The 19,499-nt window shown below is 41.3% G+C and overlaps 1 protein-coding gene across 2 annotated transcripts in view; it reads left to right on the plus strand.

Moving 5' to 3' along the window:
• Positions 1–3,626: 3,626 nt before the first annotated feature.
• The window catches only part of LOC132889714 (probable E3 ubiquitin-protein ligase HERC3), a 125,355-nt gene continuing 109,482 nt past the window's right edge, over positions 3,627–19,499 (plus strand). For both annotated transcript variants that reach the window (XM_060926484.1, XM_060926485.1), the window contains exon 1: positions 3,627–3,728. The gene's annotated coding sequence lies outside the window, so the exon portion shown is untranslated. The remainder of the gene's footprint in view (positions 3,729–19,499) is intronic.

Consider the following 19,499-nt stretch of genomic DNA (forward strand, 5'->3'; position numbering starts at 1 on the left):
GAAGAATAAAGTTAATGTTTTGGAATGGCCAAGTCAAAGTCCTGACCTTAATCCAATTGAAATGTTATGGAAGGACCTAAAGTGAGCAGTTCATGTGAGGAAACCCACCAACATCCCAGAGTTGAAGCTGTTCTGTACGGAGGAATGGGCTAAAATTCCTCCAAGCCGGTGTGCAGGACTGATCAACAGTTACCGGAAACGTTTAGTTGCAGTTATTGCTGCACAAGGGGGTCACACCAGATACTGAAAGCAAAGGTTCACATACTTTTGCCACTCACAGATATGTAATATTGGATCATTTTCCTCAATAAATAAATGACCAAGTATAATATTTTTGTCTCATTTGTTTAACTGGGTTCTCGTTGTCTACTTTTAGGACTTGTGTGAAAATCTGATGATGTTTTAGGTCATATTTATGCAGAAATATAGAAAATTCTAAAGGGTTCACAAACTTTCAAGCACCACTGTATATTATATATTATATTGTGTATTGTGCACTGATACAGGTTTGTTTTGCAGTTTTAAGCCTTGTTTTTTCAGTTTTAATATAATTTTCTGCTGTAGATTTGTAGTTCTTCAATTTTTTTTTCTTCAAGCATACTTTTTTTGTTCTACAAACCTTTTTTTTTTAATTAGTTTTACAGATTTGCCTTTGACTCTTGTTCTGGATCAGTGAATCTCAGGAGAAGCTGAAATAAAGAGATGATTACATCCCACATTCTTTGCTTCGTTTGTCATAATTATATAATAATTCCATATTTTTTAAATTATTAATATTCACAGAAGGACACAGATCTTCTACTATAGCCTTCTGTGTATAAATCTCTGTATTTGATGCCATATGGATACGATGTCTTTGTGTATATATAGCCATTTATTTATATACTTGTAGTATTATGAGGTATTTACTGCATATTCACTACCTACTGTGTATATACATGACCAATTATAGGATACAAGGCAAAAAAGTCTTAGATCCCCTAAGTAGTGAGCTATACATCAAAACAAGGAGCCATACAGCCTCACCTCATTATTTTGTCAAATAGATGAAGTAAAATTAATATCCAACACCCAAAAGGTAACATTTTATCATTTTTGTACTAGCAAAAAAAAAAAAAAAAAAATCTCTTCTTGCTTAGAGCTAAGTAATGTTCTACACTAATGGCCAGAAGTATGTGGACACCTGACCATCACACTCTTATGTGGTTCTTCCCCAAACCGTTGCCACGAAGTTGGAAGCACACAATTGTATAGAAGTTCTTTGTATGCCGTAGCATTACAATTTCCTTTCACTGGAACTAAAGGGCCCAAACCTGTTCCAGCACGACAATGCCCCTGTGTACAAAACAAGTTCCATAAAGACATAGTTACCCAAAGTTGGACAAAAGGAACTTGAGTGTCCTGCACAGAGCCCTGACCTCAACCCTACTGAACACCTTTGGGATGAACTAGAATGTCAACTGCACCCCAGGCCTCCACGCTCGACATCATTGCCTGTCCTCAGTAATGTGTTTGTGGCTAAATGAGCAAAAATCCCTACAGCCACACTCCAAAATCCAAAAGCAGAAAACCAGGATGTCCACAAACTTTTGGCCAAATAGTGTACATGGTGTAAAAGAAAACTTTTCTGCACATTTCTTTAGAGTATTCTATCTTCTATCTATCTAGCATCATAAACATGTGAAATGTATTAGTCACGACAATTTTATAAACATATAATTAACAAAGGTGGCACGGTGGTGTAGTGGTTAGCGCTGTCGCCTCACAGCAAGAAGGTCCTGGGTTCGAGCCCCATGGCCGGTGAGGGCCTTTCTGTGCGGAGTTTGCATGTTCTCCCCATGTCCGCGTGGGTTTCCTCCGGGTGCTCCGGTTTCCCCCACAGTCCAAAGACATGCAGGTTAGGTTAACTGGTGACTCTAAATTGACCGTAGGTGTGAATGTGAGTGTGAATGGTTGTCTGTGTCTATGTGTCAGCCCTGTGATGACCTGGCGACTTGTCCAGGGTGTACCCCGCCTTTCGCCCGTAGTCAGCTGGGATAGGCTCCAGCTTGCCTGCGACCCTGTAGAAGGATAAAGCGGCTAGAGATAATGAGATGAGATGAGATAATTAACAAAATAATTCTGTCACTTTTTTTTTTAAACCCAAGATTTTTAGGGTCAACTTCATGTTGTGGCATTGACCACAACCCTTTTGTATGAGGTATACTGGGACATCAGGAAAATTGGGACAGATCAACTTAGCAGCATTATTTTTTTTGGCTTGATAAAATTCAAACCCTTTCAGTGGATGGATTTGCTAGAAGTTTTCTGGATTTGCTGGATTTGGGGAAGCCATAGCATTTGGGGAAGCCTAGATTTGGGGACACCATGATGGCCTAATGGTTAGAGAAACAGCTTTGGGACCAAAAGGTTGCTGGTTTGACTCCCCGGACCAGCAGGAATGGTTGAAGTGCCCTTGAGCAAGGCACCCCAACTGCCCCCCAGGCTGCTCTGGGTATGTTGTACATTGCTTTGGATAAGAGCATCTGTTAAATGCCTGTAATGTAATACAACATGTTAGTTCTACATTACACTAATGGCATTTAGCAGATGCTCATACCCAGAACAGTTAGGGGTTAGGTGCCTCACTCAAGGGCTAGTCCAGGGAATTGAACCAGCAACCTTTTGGTCCCAAAGCTGCTTCTCTAACCATTAGGCCATGGCTTCCCCAAATCCAGCAAATGTTCTCACAAATCCATCCATGAGTTGAAAAGGTTTGACTTTATCAAGCCAGAAAATAAATGGTGCCAAGTTGATCTGTCCCAGTATACTAGAATTCACCCTACTTAATATTTAACAATTATAATAACTTGTTCAGAGCAGCACAGTGGTACAGTGGTTCAAACCCTTTCAGTGGATCGATTTGATAGAACTTTTTCTGGATTTGCTGGGTTTGGGGAAGCCATGGCCTAATGGTTAGAGAAGCAGCTTTGGGACCAAAAGGTTGACAGTTAGCACTGTCACCTCAAAACAAGAAGGTTCTGGGTTCGAGCCTTATGGCTGATTGGGGCCTTGCTTGACTGCGGGTTTCCTCCGAGTGCTCCAGTTTCCTCTCACAGTCCAAAGACATGCGGATGAGGTCAACTGGCTACTCTGATTTTCCCCGTGAGTATGAATGGTAGTTTGCGTCTGTGATAACCCTGCAATAGATTGGAAATCTGTACAGGCTGTACAGGCTGTACCCTGCCTCATGCCCCAGTCATCTGGGATAAGCTCCAGCTTCCCTTGTGACCCTGACAGATAAGTAATATAGATGATTCATGACTTTTCTAGAAAAAAAATAAATATAAACACAACCTCTTTTAAAACTGAAGTCTCATGCAAATTTAATTCCCTAAAGTGCCCCCTAGTGTCTTTTAAATATATTCTATTTATACACGCCTTAATAAAATTAAATAAAACGTGCATAAATTATCTAGTTGGCCCTCTTGTGTTTGGCCCTCTGACAGTGGACCAAATCACGTGACCGGTGACGCCCCACTGTAATCTTAAACTAAGTTCCAAATAGAGTCCGGTTTATAAATAGGTCACTACATAGGGAGTACGACGTGTTATATATAGTGAACCTATGTAGGGTGTTCAGCGGTATTTAGAACGAGACCCGAGATGTAACTTCCTTATTATTATCATAATATACGGAGAAGCAGAAAATAATCTGCCATAAGTGAAACGGGAATGTACCTTTCAAGGTAGGTCGGTTTTTAAAATATGTTATTTGTAATATTTCAGTTTTGTTTTGTTTTTTAAATAAATTGTGCTTGCTTCTTAGGCTAACTAGCTTGCTAGCTTATAGTGGCTAGAGGGTAGTGTTTGTTCTATGCTAGGTGATTAGCTTACCTGTTATTGGCAGTTGTTTAAAACAAACAAACAAACAAACAACCTTTTAAATATAGATTTGAACCCTTAAGAGCCTGTGAATGTGTTTTGTTTTATAATAGTGAGAGTGAATATTTGTTTTATTTCTCTTTTTTAAACATGGGTTGGTTAAAATCTAGAGCTCAGTCTTCTGGAGAGAGATAAGGATTAGCTGGTTTCATCAGTTTAGCAGCCGAGCTCTTTAACTAGTCTGTGGATTCAGTAAATATAAATAAATAAATAAATTATAAATAGCTTTTAAGAGCAAAAATGCTTTTAGTTGAAATATCTAGTTTATCTGGTTAAGGTAGTGAAGCTTTGTAACTAGCTGACCTGCTTTCTTTCTGCTTAGTAACAAGATTCACCTTCATAGACATGTTTTATTTCTTTCTTTATTTTGACATGTTTAGAGTCAAATCTGTCAGTATTTTCTTTTCTGTCTGGACAAGAATTTAATTAAGAGAGTGTATTCTTGGGGGGGGACTTTAGGTCAGGACCTGATCAAGTAGATATGAATAATAATAATCATTATTATTATTATTGAGTAATTGCTTTATGAGCAACAACTGTCCTTCACAGTGAAAGAAAGACGGACAGTTTCTTTGGCTTGGCCACCAACTCCGTCAGTCCAAGGAGGATTTGATAAAGTTTGCTCTATGGACCCCAGAACACGGTCGTTGATCAATACTTTACTTTCCCCAGAGTATATTGGAAACAGTCTGCACCCTGACTCTGAAATAACTCGGATACCTTTTATTTATCTATCACTGTGCAAATTCCTTCTCTGCATTTAACCCATCTGAAGCAATGAGCGCACGTAAGCCCAGGGAGGAGTTGGGGGTTAGGGTAGTATCTCACTGGGCTGCGACAGCCTGGAGACATATGGAATCAATTTTGTGCCAAAATGTTCATACAATACTTTTGAAATCTCATCTCATCATCTCTAGCCGCTTTATCCTTCTACAGGGTCGCAGGCAAGCTGGAGCCTATCCCAGCTGACTACAGGCGAAAGGCGGGGTACACCCTGGACAAGTCGCCAGGTCATCACAGGGCTGACACATAGACACAGACAACCATTCACACTCACATTCACACCTACGCTCAATTTAGAGTCACCAGTTAACCTAACCTGCATGTCTTTGGACTGTGGGGGAAACCGGAACACCCGGAGGAAACCCACGCGGACACGGGGAGAACATGCAAACTCCACACAGAAAGGCCCTCGCCGGCCCCGGGGCTCGAACCCAGGACCTTCTTGCTGTGAGGCGACAGCGCTAACCACTACACCACCGTGCCGCCCTACTTTTGAAATATCAAACAAAAATGATAAATCAAAATAAAAAAGTCAATTTTTTTTTTAGACTGTCAAACAAATTATTCATGTAATCGTGCAAAATATCAGTCCATTACTCTTCAGAAACCTTTTATTTTTGTTCCGCGTCTTTCTCAGTTTTGTTTGGCGTAATTTATTTTGGTTGCGATTCCAGCTTTCTCGTTTGCGCTCCCTGACTTTTTGCTTGCAGTTTTGGCACAAACGTCACGTGTGGGTGGGCTGGCCAGGAATGCATTCCCATTGGCTAACTTGTGTTTGACTGACAGCTACGCTCAGCCATTCCCTACTCGGATTTTGGCGGACTGTTTGACGAGTGACCGATCCATTGACGGTAAACAAGGATCGAGTGGACTTCAGTGGCATTATATTGGGTAGTGGAGCTAAGTCTAACATTTGACTTGCCACGGAACGCCTGCATAATGTGTACTACTGCAACACGTACAACACATTTGTCCCGTACTTACACTTTGTTGAATTAATTCAATATCATAGTCGCCACTGAAGTCCACTCGATCCTTGTTTACCGTCAATGGATCGGTCACTCGCCAAACAGTCCGCCAGAATCCGAGTAGGAAATGGCCGCAACAGCTTCCGGGGGAATTGCTGAGTGTAGCTGTCAGTCAAACAGAAGTTAGCCAATGGGAATGTATTCCTGGACAGCCCACCCACACGTGAAGTTTGTGCCAAAACTGCAAGCAAAAAGTCAGGGAGCGCAAACGAGAAAGCTGGAATCGCGACCAAAATAAACTGCGGCAAACAAAACTGAGAAAGACGCGGAACAAAAATAAAAGGTTTCTGAAGAGTAATAGACTGATATTTTGCACGATTACATGAATAATTTGTTTGCTAGTCTAAAAAAAAAAAATTGACTTAAAATTTTTTTTTTTTTGAATTTTGATTTATCGTTTTTGTTTGATATTTCAAAAGTATTGTATGAACATTTTGGCACAAAATTGATTCCATAGAGACACAACAATTGCGATAAAATATGCGAATTAGCGACAATTTTCACTTGGAATCACACTGAATTGATACAGTGGTATGCAAAAGTTTGAGCACCCCTGGTCAAAATTGCTGTTACTGTGAACAGTTAAGCAAGTTGAAGATGAAATGATCTCCAAAAGGCATAAAGTTAAAGACGACTCATTCCCTTTATATTTTAAGCAAAAACCATTTATTTTCATCTTTTACATTTTCAAAATGACAAAAAAGGAAAAGGCCCCAAAGCAAAAAGGTTTGGGCACCCTGCATGGTTAGTACCCAGTAACACCCCCTTTGGCAACTATCTCAGCTTGTAAACACTTTTTGTAACCAGATAATAATCTTTCAGTTCTTACCTGGGGGATTTTCACACATTTGTCCTTGCAAAAGGCTTCCAGTTCTACAAGTTTCTTGGGCTGTCTTGCATGCACTGCTCTTTTGAGATCTACCCACAGATTTTCAATGATGTTTAGGTCAGGGGACTGTGAGGGCCCGGGCAAAACCTTCAGCTTGTGCCTCTTGAGGTATTCCATTGTAGATTTTGAGGTGTGTTTTGGATCATCATCTTATTGTAGGACCCATCCTCTTTTTAACTTCAACATTTTTACAGATGGTGTGATGTTTGCTTCCAGAATTTGCTGGTATTTATTCGAATCCATGCTTCCCTCGACCAATGAAATGTGCCCTGTGCCACTGGCTGCAACACAACCCCAACGCATGATCGATCCACACCCATGCTTTAGAGTTGGAGAGGTGTTCTTTTCCTGGAATTTGGCACCCTTTTTTCTCCAAACATACCTTTGCACATTGTGGCCAAAAAGTTCTATTTTGATTTCATCAGTCCACAGGACTTGTTTCCAAAATGCATCAGGCTTATTTAGATGTTCATTTGTAAACTTCAGACGCTGAATTTTGTGGCTAGGACACAGGAACGGTTTTCTTCTGATGACTCTCTCATGAAGGTCATATCTGTTCAGGTGTTGCTGCATAGTAGAACAGTGAACCACCACTCCAGGGTCTGCGAAATCTTTCTGAAGGTCTTTTGCAGTCAAACAGGGGTTTTTATTTGCCTTTCTAGCAATCCAACGAGCATTTCTTTCAGAAAGTTTTCATCTTCCAGACTTCACCTTGATCTCCACTGTTTCTGTTAACTGCCATTTCTTAATAACATTACAATCTGAGGAAACAGCTACCTGAAAACACTTGGCTACGTTCTCGTAGCCTTCTCCTGCTTTGTGAGCATCGATTATTTTATTATTCAGAATGCGAGGGAGTTGCTTAGAGGAGCCCATGGCTGTTGATTTTAGGGACAAGTTTGAGGAGTCAGAGAATTTATACAGCTTTGAAATCTGCATCATCTGACCTTTCCTAACGAAGAATTTGAACAAGCCACAGCTCAATAAGCTAATTAAGGTCTGGAGCCTTGGTAAAAGTTACCTGAGAACTCAAATGTATTGGGGTGCCCAAACTTTCGCATGGCGTTCCTTTTCTTTTTTCACTCTCCAATTGTACAAAACAAAAATATAATACACAAATTTTGCAGAAAATGCTGAAAAGAAATGTCTCATCTTTTTACCTTTATGCCTTTTGGCGATCAGTTCATCTTCTGCTCACTTAACTATTTACAGTAACAGATGTTTTCAGCAAGGGTGCCCAAACTTTTGCATGCCACTGTATTCGCATATTTTACTGCAATTGTTGTCTCCAACTAGTCGCAGGCTGTCGCAGCCCGGCTTTCCCTTGGCAGGCAGGGAAGTAGAGGAAGCCTCATGGAAACTGACTTGAGAAGGGTTCGCGACGGCTTTACAACACATTTGCAGCTATTTTGAGAGAAATTTTGTCGCACGAATGGTTTTTTTTTTTTGAGCATGTTCAAAATTTCAGCGATGAAGGAGCGACACTTTGCGACTCGTGAGGAAATTGAGAAGCCCCGCAAATGTTTCAAGACATTTTTGAAACTCTCTCGCGAATGACGTTCGCAATTTGTCGCAGCCCGGTGAGAGATTAGCTTTAGGTGCCATGCTCAAAGGCACTTCAGCCATGATACATAGGGAGACAAAGGTGCTGTTCATTCACTAAATGCCTCTCATGTTTTTCCTGCCAGTCTTGGGAATCAAACCAGCGACCCTTTGTGCCCCAAGGCTGCTTCTGTAACCTTCATGCCGTGGCTGCCTGCGATCCGTGACTCCTCCGCGAGGCGTAGACGACAACAACCGAAAGAATTGTTTTATCCCGTTCAGAACGGTGGTCAGGATACAGATACTAGGCGTGAGGCTGGAATACACCCTGGATCAGTCATTCCATCAAACAGTCAGCATGCTATTAATAACAATTATGATAGGCATAGTTATAATACTTCATTATCTATTTATCTGGGTTAGGATTCCATTCAGAATTCCAGAGCCCAACCCAGGAAGGTGAGGTGTGAGACAGTGAAATACAGTGGCTATAAAAAGTCTACACACCCCGTTAAAATGATCGGTTTTTCTGATGTAAAAAAATGTGACCACAATAAATAATTTCAAAACTTTCCCACCTTTAATGTGGCCTATAACATGTACAATTCAATTGAAAAACAAATCTGTTGGGGGGGGGGATGTCAGGGGCTTCAAAGTTTGGGAGAATAGCAGGGTACAAATAATTTACAGCAGGGTGCAAAATGGTAAAATGTCTGCCAGCGGCAGACATAATGCACGCAAAGCGTGCAGGGATGGATATATATATATATATATATTGGAGACTATGGGGGCAAGCCATGGGGGAGGTGCGGGGGTTGTTTAAAATTGAGTGATATGTTAAATATTAAGTTATTACTGAAAAACTATTGATTAAAAAAACAGACACTGAGAAATGGTCCTATAAACAACTTTACCAATATAAAAGATTACCAGGACTACAAAAATGCAGAAAAATAGGCTTTACTTATCCAAATGCTCCTGTTGGTTCAAAAGTTAAAGTGCAGAGAACCTCACAGCACAACATGAAGTTACCTTAAAATATAATATAAATGCCTCAGCTTTCATGTAAGAAAAAAAACTATTAATACTAGTACTGTGTGCAGGCAGTCTCTCCTGAAGACTAAATTAAACAATAATTATAAACTAATAAAATAAATGGCTCAGGCTTCATAGAAGAAAAAAACAATTTGAACAGAATCTCACAGTATGATGCTGAAGCTGCCTAAACAATGGAAAATAAAATACCATTTTGGCAAAAACGTTGGCATCCATTAATTTCTTGTATTAAGTAAAAAAATATGTTGCCAGATACTGCTGACATTTTACAGCCCAAAATATGTTCAAAACCCGCCAAAATGCACTTAAAACCGCCCAGATTGGGCGGGAAAACACGCAATCTGGCAGCACAGGCGGCAATAATGGCTGCACTCATGTCAAGCCAAATCAAATCAAGTTTATTTGTATAGCGCTTTTAACAATAAACATTGTCGCAAAGCAGCTTTACAGAATTTGAACGACTTAAAACATGAGCTAATTTTATCCCTAATCTATCCCCAATGAGCAAGCCTGTGGCGACGGTGGCAAGGAAAAACTCCCTCAGACGACATGAGGAAGAAACCTCGAGAGGAACCAGACTCAAAAGGGAACCCATCCTCAATTGGGCAACAACAGACAGCCTGACTATAATATTAACAGTTTTAACAGGTATAACCCTCAACTGTCATCATGGGGCCGTCCTTCACAGGAGCGGTGTGATAAAACTCTGACCAGACACAGGGCACCAGGATGGATCAAGCAGGTCCGAGGGGCAGAAGAGGCCAGCATCCCAATCCCAGGATCAACATGTAACTCAGAGGGACAGATTGGGGGGGGGGGGGGGGGGGGAAGAGAGAGAGAAAGAAAACACAGGTTGTTAGGTATGCCCTAAAAATGACAAGTATTAAATCTGTGTGGTAGGCTCGCAGAGACGAGAGTCTTTACATCAGGCATAACACACAACAATGGCATGTTAATATGGTAAAAAATATATCATGACCTGCTCTGGCTGGATGCTTGATTGGGTGATGGGAGCACACTCCTCAGCAATGATGAGATGCAGATGGGATCCTTAGGGCTGGCCAAGACAATTCAGTTACATTTCACCGGGTCTGGGACATGCGACAGAATGTCTGACGGCTGATTCCCTGCAGGCTACGATAGCCAGTCGAGGTCTCCACCCTCTCCACCAAAAGATTTCCTGTCGAGGATGTAAACACAATCTGGCAACACAGGCGGCAGTAATGGCTGCACTCGTGTCGAGGATGTAAACACAGTTGACGCGGCAACGGACATACATGACATAGTGGATGTAATTTACGTTCACAACTTTTTTTGCTGTCAGAAATATTTAATATTAAATTTTGTGACTCGACTGACAATAGCCGGCGGCATAACAAGCCATAGCCGGCGATTTGCCGCCGGTGACCGGCTACTTTTGAGACCGCTGGAATGTACAATAAGGGCAATTCCATGTAAATGTCAACCTCACCATGCAAAAATAAAGCAACATGTAATACATCAAAACCACTCCCAGAGATATCACCTAGGCAATAAACAAATACATACATAAATATTTTGATCACCTAATATGTCACTGTCAGTCTTTCTTTCTTATAATGTAAAACCCAAGCTAAAATCAACTTTGATCATGTACAATTCTATATTATTGCCACAAGCCACAGAAATGTATGCTAAAATCCACAAAACAGCAAAACAATAGCCATCCTAAATATTATTTAAGAACTTTGATAGTTTTAGCTGATATTTAGAGAGTTTTTCAAAGGGTTATGGTGGTTAAATTGCTGATTTTCTAAACGTATGCCATGTCTATTTCAGACACGTCACATCCATAACGGAATTTCGTCACATCCATAACGCTGACTTTTCCTTCCGAAACTCTGCATGAAATACAAAATATTTTAAACAAAGATTTTTTAATATTCACCTTGGACCCCTCTATCAAATGGATATCTCCATTTCGACATTAGGTTTACAATTTCACAGAGTTTGATAAAAATGTACAGTCACCCAAGAAAAGTGATACTTTTTCTGTCACATCCATAACGCATCTTTTATTGGCATTTTCTGGCATGCCCTAGATGTACTATGGGAATTGTTCTTGTTCTATCACTTCTCCAGTATGGTACAGCCTTAAAATATGCAACAACTGTTTAAATACTGGGAGACAATAAAACATGCACTGGGTCATTTGTTGCCATTTTGAGTTCAAGTGTCACGTCCATAACGCTGGAATTGCTCAGAAGCTGGTTGCATAAGTGTGCACACCGTTAAACTAATACTTTGTTGAAGCACCTTTTGATTTAATTACAGCATTCAGTCTTTTTGGGTCGGAGTCTATCAGCCTGCCACATCTAGACTTGGCAATATTTGCCCACTCTTCCTTGCAAAAGCGCTCCAAATCTGTCAGATTGCGAGGGGGTGTCTTGTGCACAGCCCTCTTCAGGTCACCCCACAGATTTTCAATTGAATTTAGGTCTGGGCTCTGGCTGGGCCGTGCCAAAACTTTTTTGGGGTCATTGTCGTGCTGAAAGATGAAATTCCTCTTCATCTTCAGCTTTCTAGCAGACACCTGAAGGTTTTGAGCCAAAATTGACTGGTATTTAGAACTGTTCATAATTCCCTCCACCTTGACTAAAGCCCCTGTTCCAGCTGAAGAAAACCAACCCCAAAACATGATGCTGCCACCACCATGCTTCACCGTGGGTATGGGGTTCTTTTGGTGATGCGCAGTGTTGTTTTTGTGCCAAACATACCTTTTGGAATTGTGGCCAAAAAGTTCAACATTGGTTTCATCAGACTATAACACATTCTCCTACACGCTTTTGGGAGAGTTGATGTATTTTTTTTGGCAAAATTTAGCCGGGCCTGGATGTTTTTCTTTGACCCTACCTCATAGTCCACACATATGGAGAATACGGGAGATTGTAGTCACATGTAGTACACAACCAGCACTGGCCAGAAATTCCTGCAGCTCCTTCAGTGTTGTCTGAACTTTATTTGGGGTTAATCAGTCATTTTAATTGATGGCAAGTGTGAACCCCAAAAAGACTGAATGCTGTAATTAAATCAAAAGGCGCTTCAGCAAAGTATTATTTTAAGGGTGTGCACACTTATGCAACCAGTTTATTGTATGTTTTTAAATGTTTTTTTTTTTTTTTCCCCTAACAGATTTGTTTGTTTTTCAGTTGAATTGTACGTTATAGGTCACATTAAAGGTGGGAAAAGTTTTGAAATTATTTATCGCAGTCTCATTTTTTTCCATCAGAAAAACCGATCATTTTAACGGGGTGTGTAGACTTTTTATATCCACTGTACCAGTGTGTTACAGAACGCCGAATATGCACACGTTCAGACGCTTCTCCACGCCTAATCCCAGGATCAGACCACCACAACTTCAGCCTGATTTTTGACACCGTTTTGATACAGCTGACAAATTTCCAGCGTCGGTCCTGAATATGAACGATGACACCCCGGTGAAAAGTCTAGAGTCTGTCTGATATTTAAAACAAAACAAAACTCTGGCCTAGTTTGAGACCTCTGATGCTGTGTTCCATGAACGCCGTGACCTGACAGTTTCTTCATTTCTCCCTGATGACACACAAGCACACAAAGGATGATTGGTCAGGATTAAACTTGCTGTGTGGCAAGACACAGCAAGAGTTTATGGCACTACGATTGCACAATCTGACATGGCGATCACAGACTGGTACGTGATAGACAAAATTATCACGTAGTCTGATCCCAGCATGAGGGAAATTTGATATAGTGAAATCACAGACTGGTATGTTTTTGAGAGGTGAAAGGAAACCAGAGAGGAACGTGCACAGACACGGGGAGAACACGTGGAAGTCGGACTGTAATCTGAGCTCCGGGACCCTGTTTACTTTACTGTTCTGATGTGCCGGCTTGTGGGTTGTTTTTTTGTTTGTTTTTTTTTCCAGCGCTATTAAAATAAAGCACATTTAATGCAACAGTCTTGTGATTATTGTTGAATTGCTTAGAAATCTACTCACGGTCACTTTATTAGGAACACCATACCCCTGCAGTTCTCTAATCTGCCAATCCCTTGACAACAGCACGATGCAGATACAAATCAAGAGCTTCAGTTAATGTTCACGTATTCAAACATCAGAATGGGAAAACTTGTGATCTCGAACTCAGTGTGACTTTCTTTCAGTGTGGCATGGCTGTTGGTTTGAGCCAGATGGACTGGTTTGAGTATTTCAGAAACTGCTGATCTCCTGGGGTTTTCACACACGACAGTATGTAGGAATTTACACAGCCAGAATGGTGCAAAAAAAAACACTGAGGTCAGTGAGCGACAATTCTGAAGGTGGGAACTTAATGCCTTGTTGATGAGAGAGGTCAGAGGGAAATGGCCAGGTTAGTTTGAGCTGCCGGGAAAGATAGTGACTCATAGCAACTTTTTACAACCGTGGTGAGCAGAAAAGCATCTCGGCATGCAACAGCAGAAGACCACATTGGGTTCCAGTCCTGCAGCCAAGAACAGGAGAATCAAGAACAAGTTCCTATTAAAGTGGCCGGCAAGTGTATGACTGACTGATTACAAATCTTAAAAGAGAACCGAAGACATTTTTAAACTTGCTTTATTTCTTAATTAACGTGTTATTCAATTACGTTTTCAGTTTTAGTCACCTTATATCGTGATTCGTATTGGCAATTAAATATTCTGCTTATCGGCCTATTCGGTTTTTAGCCATGTTGAATTTAGTTCGTTTGGTCCACGGCAGGTGTCGCTTATCCGCGCGATCTTCACGAGACTTCAAAATGTGAAGAAGTGTCAGCCAGGTGTCAGTGCCGCCATTTTGAAAACTGTTTTCCAAATATTGCACAAAAACGAATTTAAATGATCACTGCCTACCTTTTTTTTTTTCAAACTTTCCTGGTCGAAAGAATCAAACAAAACTTCCAGCTTGATTACATCAGCATTCGAAAGAGGGCACGCGTCTTTTGATAGCGTTGGCAGACATCGGTCACTTTGATTTCCGCTGTACGTTTTACTTCCGTCCTACGACGTCTCGCACAGGTCTCAGCGAATCTCGTTTACGGCCATTGCTTTGACATGTGGACTGATATATATGTATATGTATTACAGAGTAGGCCCGGTGCCAGGAACAGTTTACTAAGGGGCAATTAGAAATCGCAAGGGGGCAAATATTTTTCATATAGTGTGTAGTAGTGATGGCGGTCTGACAACGTGTTTCAAACAATTAACTGCGCCAACCACAAAACCACGGCCCCGAAGGTTGCTTTATGCTGCGTTCATGTGCTATGGGAAGATGATATTTTCCAGTTGGGAAGTGGTATTTACCAGTGTGTTGTGTTCACATGCTTTTGTTGTTGTTGACAAATTAAAGATGGTGGACCAGATTCAGAATCAGGCCTGTTATTTGGCTAAAACAATTATAGATTGCCTTGTTCATCAGCTGCAGCAGGAATATGAGTTATCAAAAGTCAAAAAATGCTGAATATTTCCTGATCATGACAAGTAGAGATTTTCTTAACACATTGAATGCCACGCAGTTTTTGGAAATTTGGCTGTAGCCACAATGAGTGTAGCCAGTATCTAGATCATTGTTGGCGTTCTTTGGACAGCCACAGAATATTTTGTATTAGGCTATAATATACATATTATAATAATATAATATCCATAACATGACTCGTTTAAAGGTGAGAGTCAGCTTTCCATAGGTGAAAACCACTTCTTTCTTGGTTCATAAGCTAGTCTTGTACCGCTCGCCGCCATGTTGAAAAGGTTAAAGTTCATCTCATCTCGGCAACTCGTGTATCAAAATTTTCTACGAGTTGCCCAGTGGAAAATACCACAAGAGGGGGCGTTCATGTGTGCTTTCCATGTCGGCGTTTGGTATTTACCATAATTCCCATAGCACATGAACGCACCATTAGTCCGGGAAAATCATGTGACATATATTACCAGGGCAGTTGCGCTTTATCAACACCCGTGCCCACCTGTTACCCCTCCCCTCCAATTTTCTCACAGACACACATTACAACCGGAAAGATGCCAAACATAAAACAACACACACAAACCTACAGGCAAGTCCTTTAAATTTAAAATGCATACAAATAGCTCCGCGGCATGAAAACAAAACGTCAATGCAAGTCTAAGGTACTTGGCTCGGCGGCCAAAATCATAATTTTAAAAAAATCAACAGACCCCGCGGCTGCACCAGTAATAGCCTTCCTGACTCGCACCGAGTCAACGCTAACCACTTAATCTGCGATCCCAGTTTAGGCGTGTAGGGGACTAAACACTCTGAAGTGATGAATTTTCACCCCCGCTGCATGGGGGGTGACGTCAACGACACACATTCTTACTAGTGCTGTCAAGCGATTAAAATATTTAATCACGATTAATGTCGTGACTGTCATAGTTAACTCGCGATTAATCGCAATTTAATTGCACATTTTTGTCACATGAAAAACCATTGTAATTCTCTTATCAGCATAAAAGTGAATGGGCTTGCTTTGTGCCAATTTTTTTTTTTTTATTGCAGAGCATAACACGTCTTGTCACAGCCACTGCAAAGTCGGGCTGGAGCCGCCGATGGGAAAACGAAACCTAAGCCGAGCACCGTGGCTCTTCGTCCTGAGGCGCGGGGCTAGCGCGCCCTGCCTGCGCTGGTTCTTTGGGGGGAGGGCAGAGGACTCTGGCTGTGCGGGGCGTGGCATTACAGTCTAGCTGCTATCGTTTTTCTAAGCAAAGTCTCTGTTCCAAGTTCCTGGCAGTTTCAAAAGCTTATGAAAAACCTACATCATGTCACAGAGCGTTAATCTCGCGATAAAAAAAAATTATCGCCGTTAAAATTGAGTCAAGTTAACGCGATAATAACGCGACATTTTTGACAGCACTAATTCTTACGCTATTTGCGCACAAAGAGGACCGTATACAGTATGAACACATACACCAACATAAACGGAGATAAACTTGGCCAACAAAGAAAGAAAATGGATTCACAATATTGTGATTGAATTCGTTTAATTCGGTGGGGGAAAGACTACTCCCGTAAACTGACTGCATATTACAGGATATTGCAGAGACAGTGCACTTGTGTCATAACAACCAATCAGATTTGTTCTACCGTGCCAGTTTTAGTAGTGATTTATGTGAAATAGATTTTTGTGCAATGCGCAACCACTTAATATTTCGTGTTTGAAAATGCAAATTATTAATACGTCTATAATACATTATATTTTCATAAGAAAACAATTAAGTGATCTGAGTCTCTGTTGAGGGGGCGGGGCTGTAGCCATGAGGGGGTGACGCCCCCTTTCGCCCCCCCATGGCGCCGGGTCCGTTACAGAGCATATTTCAAACACTCATAACTTGCTATAGTAGTGACAAAATAGCGATCAAAAATGCATTTCTATATTTAATAAAATTAGAGAAATAGAATTTTGATAATAAAAAAAACTTGCCTTCAGTTCCCCTTTAAAAGATACGAAAACTGAGTACCGTATTTTCTGGACTATAAGCCGCTACTTTTTTCCTAGGTTTTGAACCATGCGGCTTATACAAAGGTGCGGCTATTCTGTGGATTTTTCTTCCACCGCTAGGGGCGCTCTAACCGGAAGTAGAATCAAAAATAAGATAGACGAAAAATCAATGCAAAGAAGAATTAGCAGATCTTTAGCAGATAGAACACGCACGACAAATTACTAACTGGTAATTATTTTCAAATCTAGCGAAGATGATTAAAGTGACTTGTGGTTTCAAACACAGGAGAAATGAAGGTAAATAAATACCGGTTATTTTCTCTTGGTTCTGTTCCGTTTTAATCAGCAAAGTTGCTGCCGTGTTAAAAGGCACTGTTCGGAAAGAATCTGTTCAGGTACATACATGTACATTTACAGTACAAAATCGTTCTGTACATGCAGTAAATATCTAATTTTTCACCATAGATATCTGCGGCTTATAGCCCGGTGCGGCTTGTATATCTTTTTTTTAAATTTTTTTTAAAAATAGAGCGGATGCGGCTTATATACAGGTGCGCTCTATAGTCCAGAAAATACGGTAAGCTAAAAAATGCTTTAATCTATAGATAAAGAATCATCAACTAATGGACTGTGGTTCCAAATGTGAACCCAGAACAAGCTGACCGCTCACTAAATATTCATTTGTTTGTAACTTTTGAAGTCTATAAAATACTTGGACTGTTTCTCACATACTCAGTCACAAAAAAAATATGATATACAGCCCTTTCAATATATTTCTGAGAAAGGGGCAAGTAAGAAAGAGTAGTAGGCAGAGGTTAAGCCAGGGATCCCAGCAGTAATTGGGAAAAAAATAGAGGAATGTAAGAAACTGTCAGCATGGGTCGAGGGGGCTGCAAGCCCTTTGCGGGGTGCAGGGGCAGCGCTCCTGCTGGGGGTACAGGGAGCAAAGCCTTCTGAAGCTCTTGAAATTTTAACAAGATGCTATAGAACACATTTTTTACATAGATTTAACATAGAAAAGCATAATGTGTATCTATTTGATGCCAGATTTTGTAATCTATGACATCTCATCTCATTATCTGTAGCCGCTTTATCCTGTTCTACAGGGTCGCAGGCAAGCTGGAGCCTATCCCAGCTGACTACGGGCGAAAGGCGGGGTACACCCTGGACAAGTCGCCAGGTCATCACAGGACTGACACGTAGGTGGTGTTTACATTAGACCGTATCCGTATCGTTTTCGTCGCGGATGCACTGTCCGTTCACATTAAAATGCCGGGAAACGACTCCACAGGCGGAACAACTTGAATCCGCCAGGGCCCACGTATTCAGTCCATTACGTATCTGATCCGGTGCTGTGTAAACATTGAGGAACGAGGATACGCTGTGCTGAGCTCTAGCTGACGTTGTCATTGGACAACGTCACTGTGACATCCACCTTCCTGATTCGCTGGCGTTGGTCATGCCACGGTCATGTGACGCGACTGCTGAAAAACGGCGCGGACTTTCACTTCCTGTTATTTGTCCCGAATCACTGCTCCTGCGCTTCACTCGCGCGCTCTGTGAGCTGCGCAGGGCCGGAGTGCGCACCCTCCAGAGTGCACTCGCTGTTCAGGGCGGAGTGATTTGGAGCGCAGGATGCCTGCGGAGCCGAGCGTATCCGTGTATTGGCGTTGCTGTGTGCACGCGAATCGTTTTAAAAACGTTAATCTGATGATCCACTGATACGGTCTAATGTAAACACCACCATAGACACAGACAACCATTCACACTCACATTCACACCTACGGTCAATTTAGAGTCACCAGTTAACCTAACCTGCATGTCTTTGGACTGTGGGGGAAACCGGAGCACCCGGAGGAAACCCACGCGGACACGGGGAGAACATGCAAACTCCACACAGAAAGGCCCTCGCCGGCCACGGGGCTCGAACCCGGACCTTCTTGCTGTGAGGCGACGGCGCTAACCACTACACCACCGTGCCGCCCTAATCTATGACATAAGTGGCAAAAAAAAAAAAAAAATATTTCTAAAAATTAGACGAAAATGTAGCTTTGAAGAATATACTTGCCTAAATATTCCACTGATTTTGTTATAATGTAACAATAGTTCATCTCATTATTTTTTTGTTTGTTTCGAGTTAATGTCAATACTAGTCTAATATAAGCCACATTCATTTTTCAAAAATCATGAATATGAGCAGAAATGAATGATTCAGTAATATTAGATATATACATATGTACAGCAAATATTGGAGATATTTGATTTAAACCTCTCTCTTTTTGAAAGGTTTCACTGCAGAGGAGTTTAATGCTCTTTTCTGGGGTGCATTCTGTGATCTGTCCTCCAGTTTTCTCTGCTTTTGTTTCTCTGATCTTTCCTTCTGCTCTTTCTGATGTTCCTGCAGTGCTCTTTTGGAGCGTTTCTTGGCTACTCTGTTCACATGAGCTTTTGTTTCAAGTTCTGTATTCACCACATTCATTAATCTCTTCTTGGATTCAACTTCCTCTCTGGCTAAGCGCAGCTACGCTTTCCACGACATATTGAATTAAGTTCAACGCGTTAGAAACAAAAGCACGAACGGAGTTAAAACACGTTTTCTAGCAAATGGGCGCAGCCATATTGTTTTCTCGTTCTATCGTGTACAGTCTCGCGGTATTCACATCAGTTTAACTTCCGAGTGTTCCCGAATGTCAGCGAGAACAAACGAAGCCGACGAAAACATCGCTAAACAAGCAAACCAAATCAGAACGTATTCTGCTGGTCATTTTACTTAAGCATGTTTTTAACGGATATAC

The sequence above is a fragment of the Neoarius graeffei genome, chromosome 7 (genome assembly GCF_027579695.1).
Source record: "Neoarius graeffei isolate fNeoGra1 chromosome 7, fNeoGra1.pri, whole genome shotgun sequence".
NCBI classification, from domain to species: domain Eukaryota; kingdom Metazoa; phylum Chordata; class Actinopteri; order Siluriformes; family Ariidae; genus Neoarius; species Neoarius graeffei.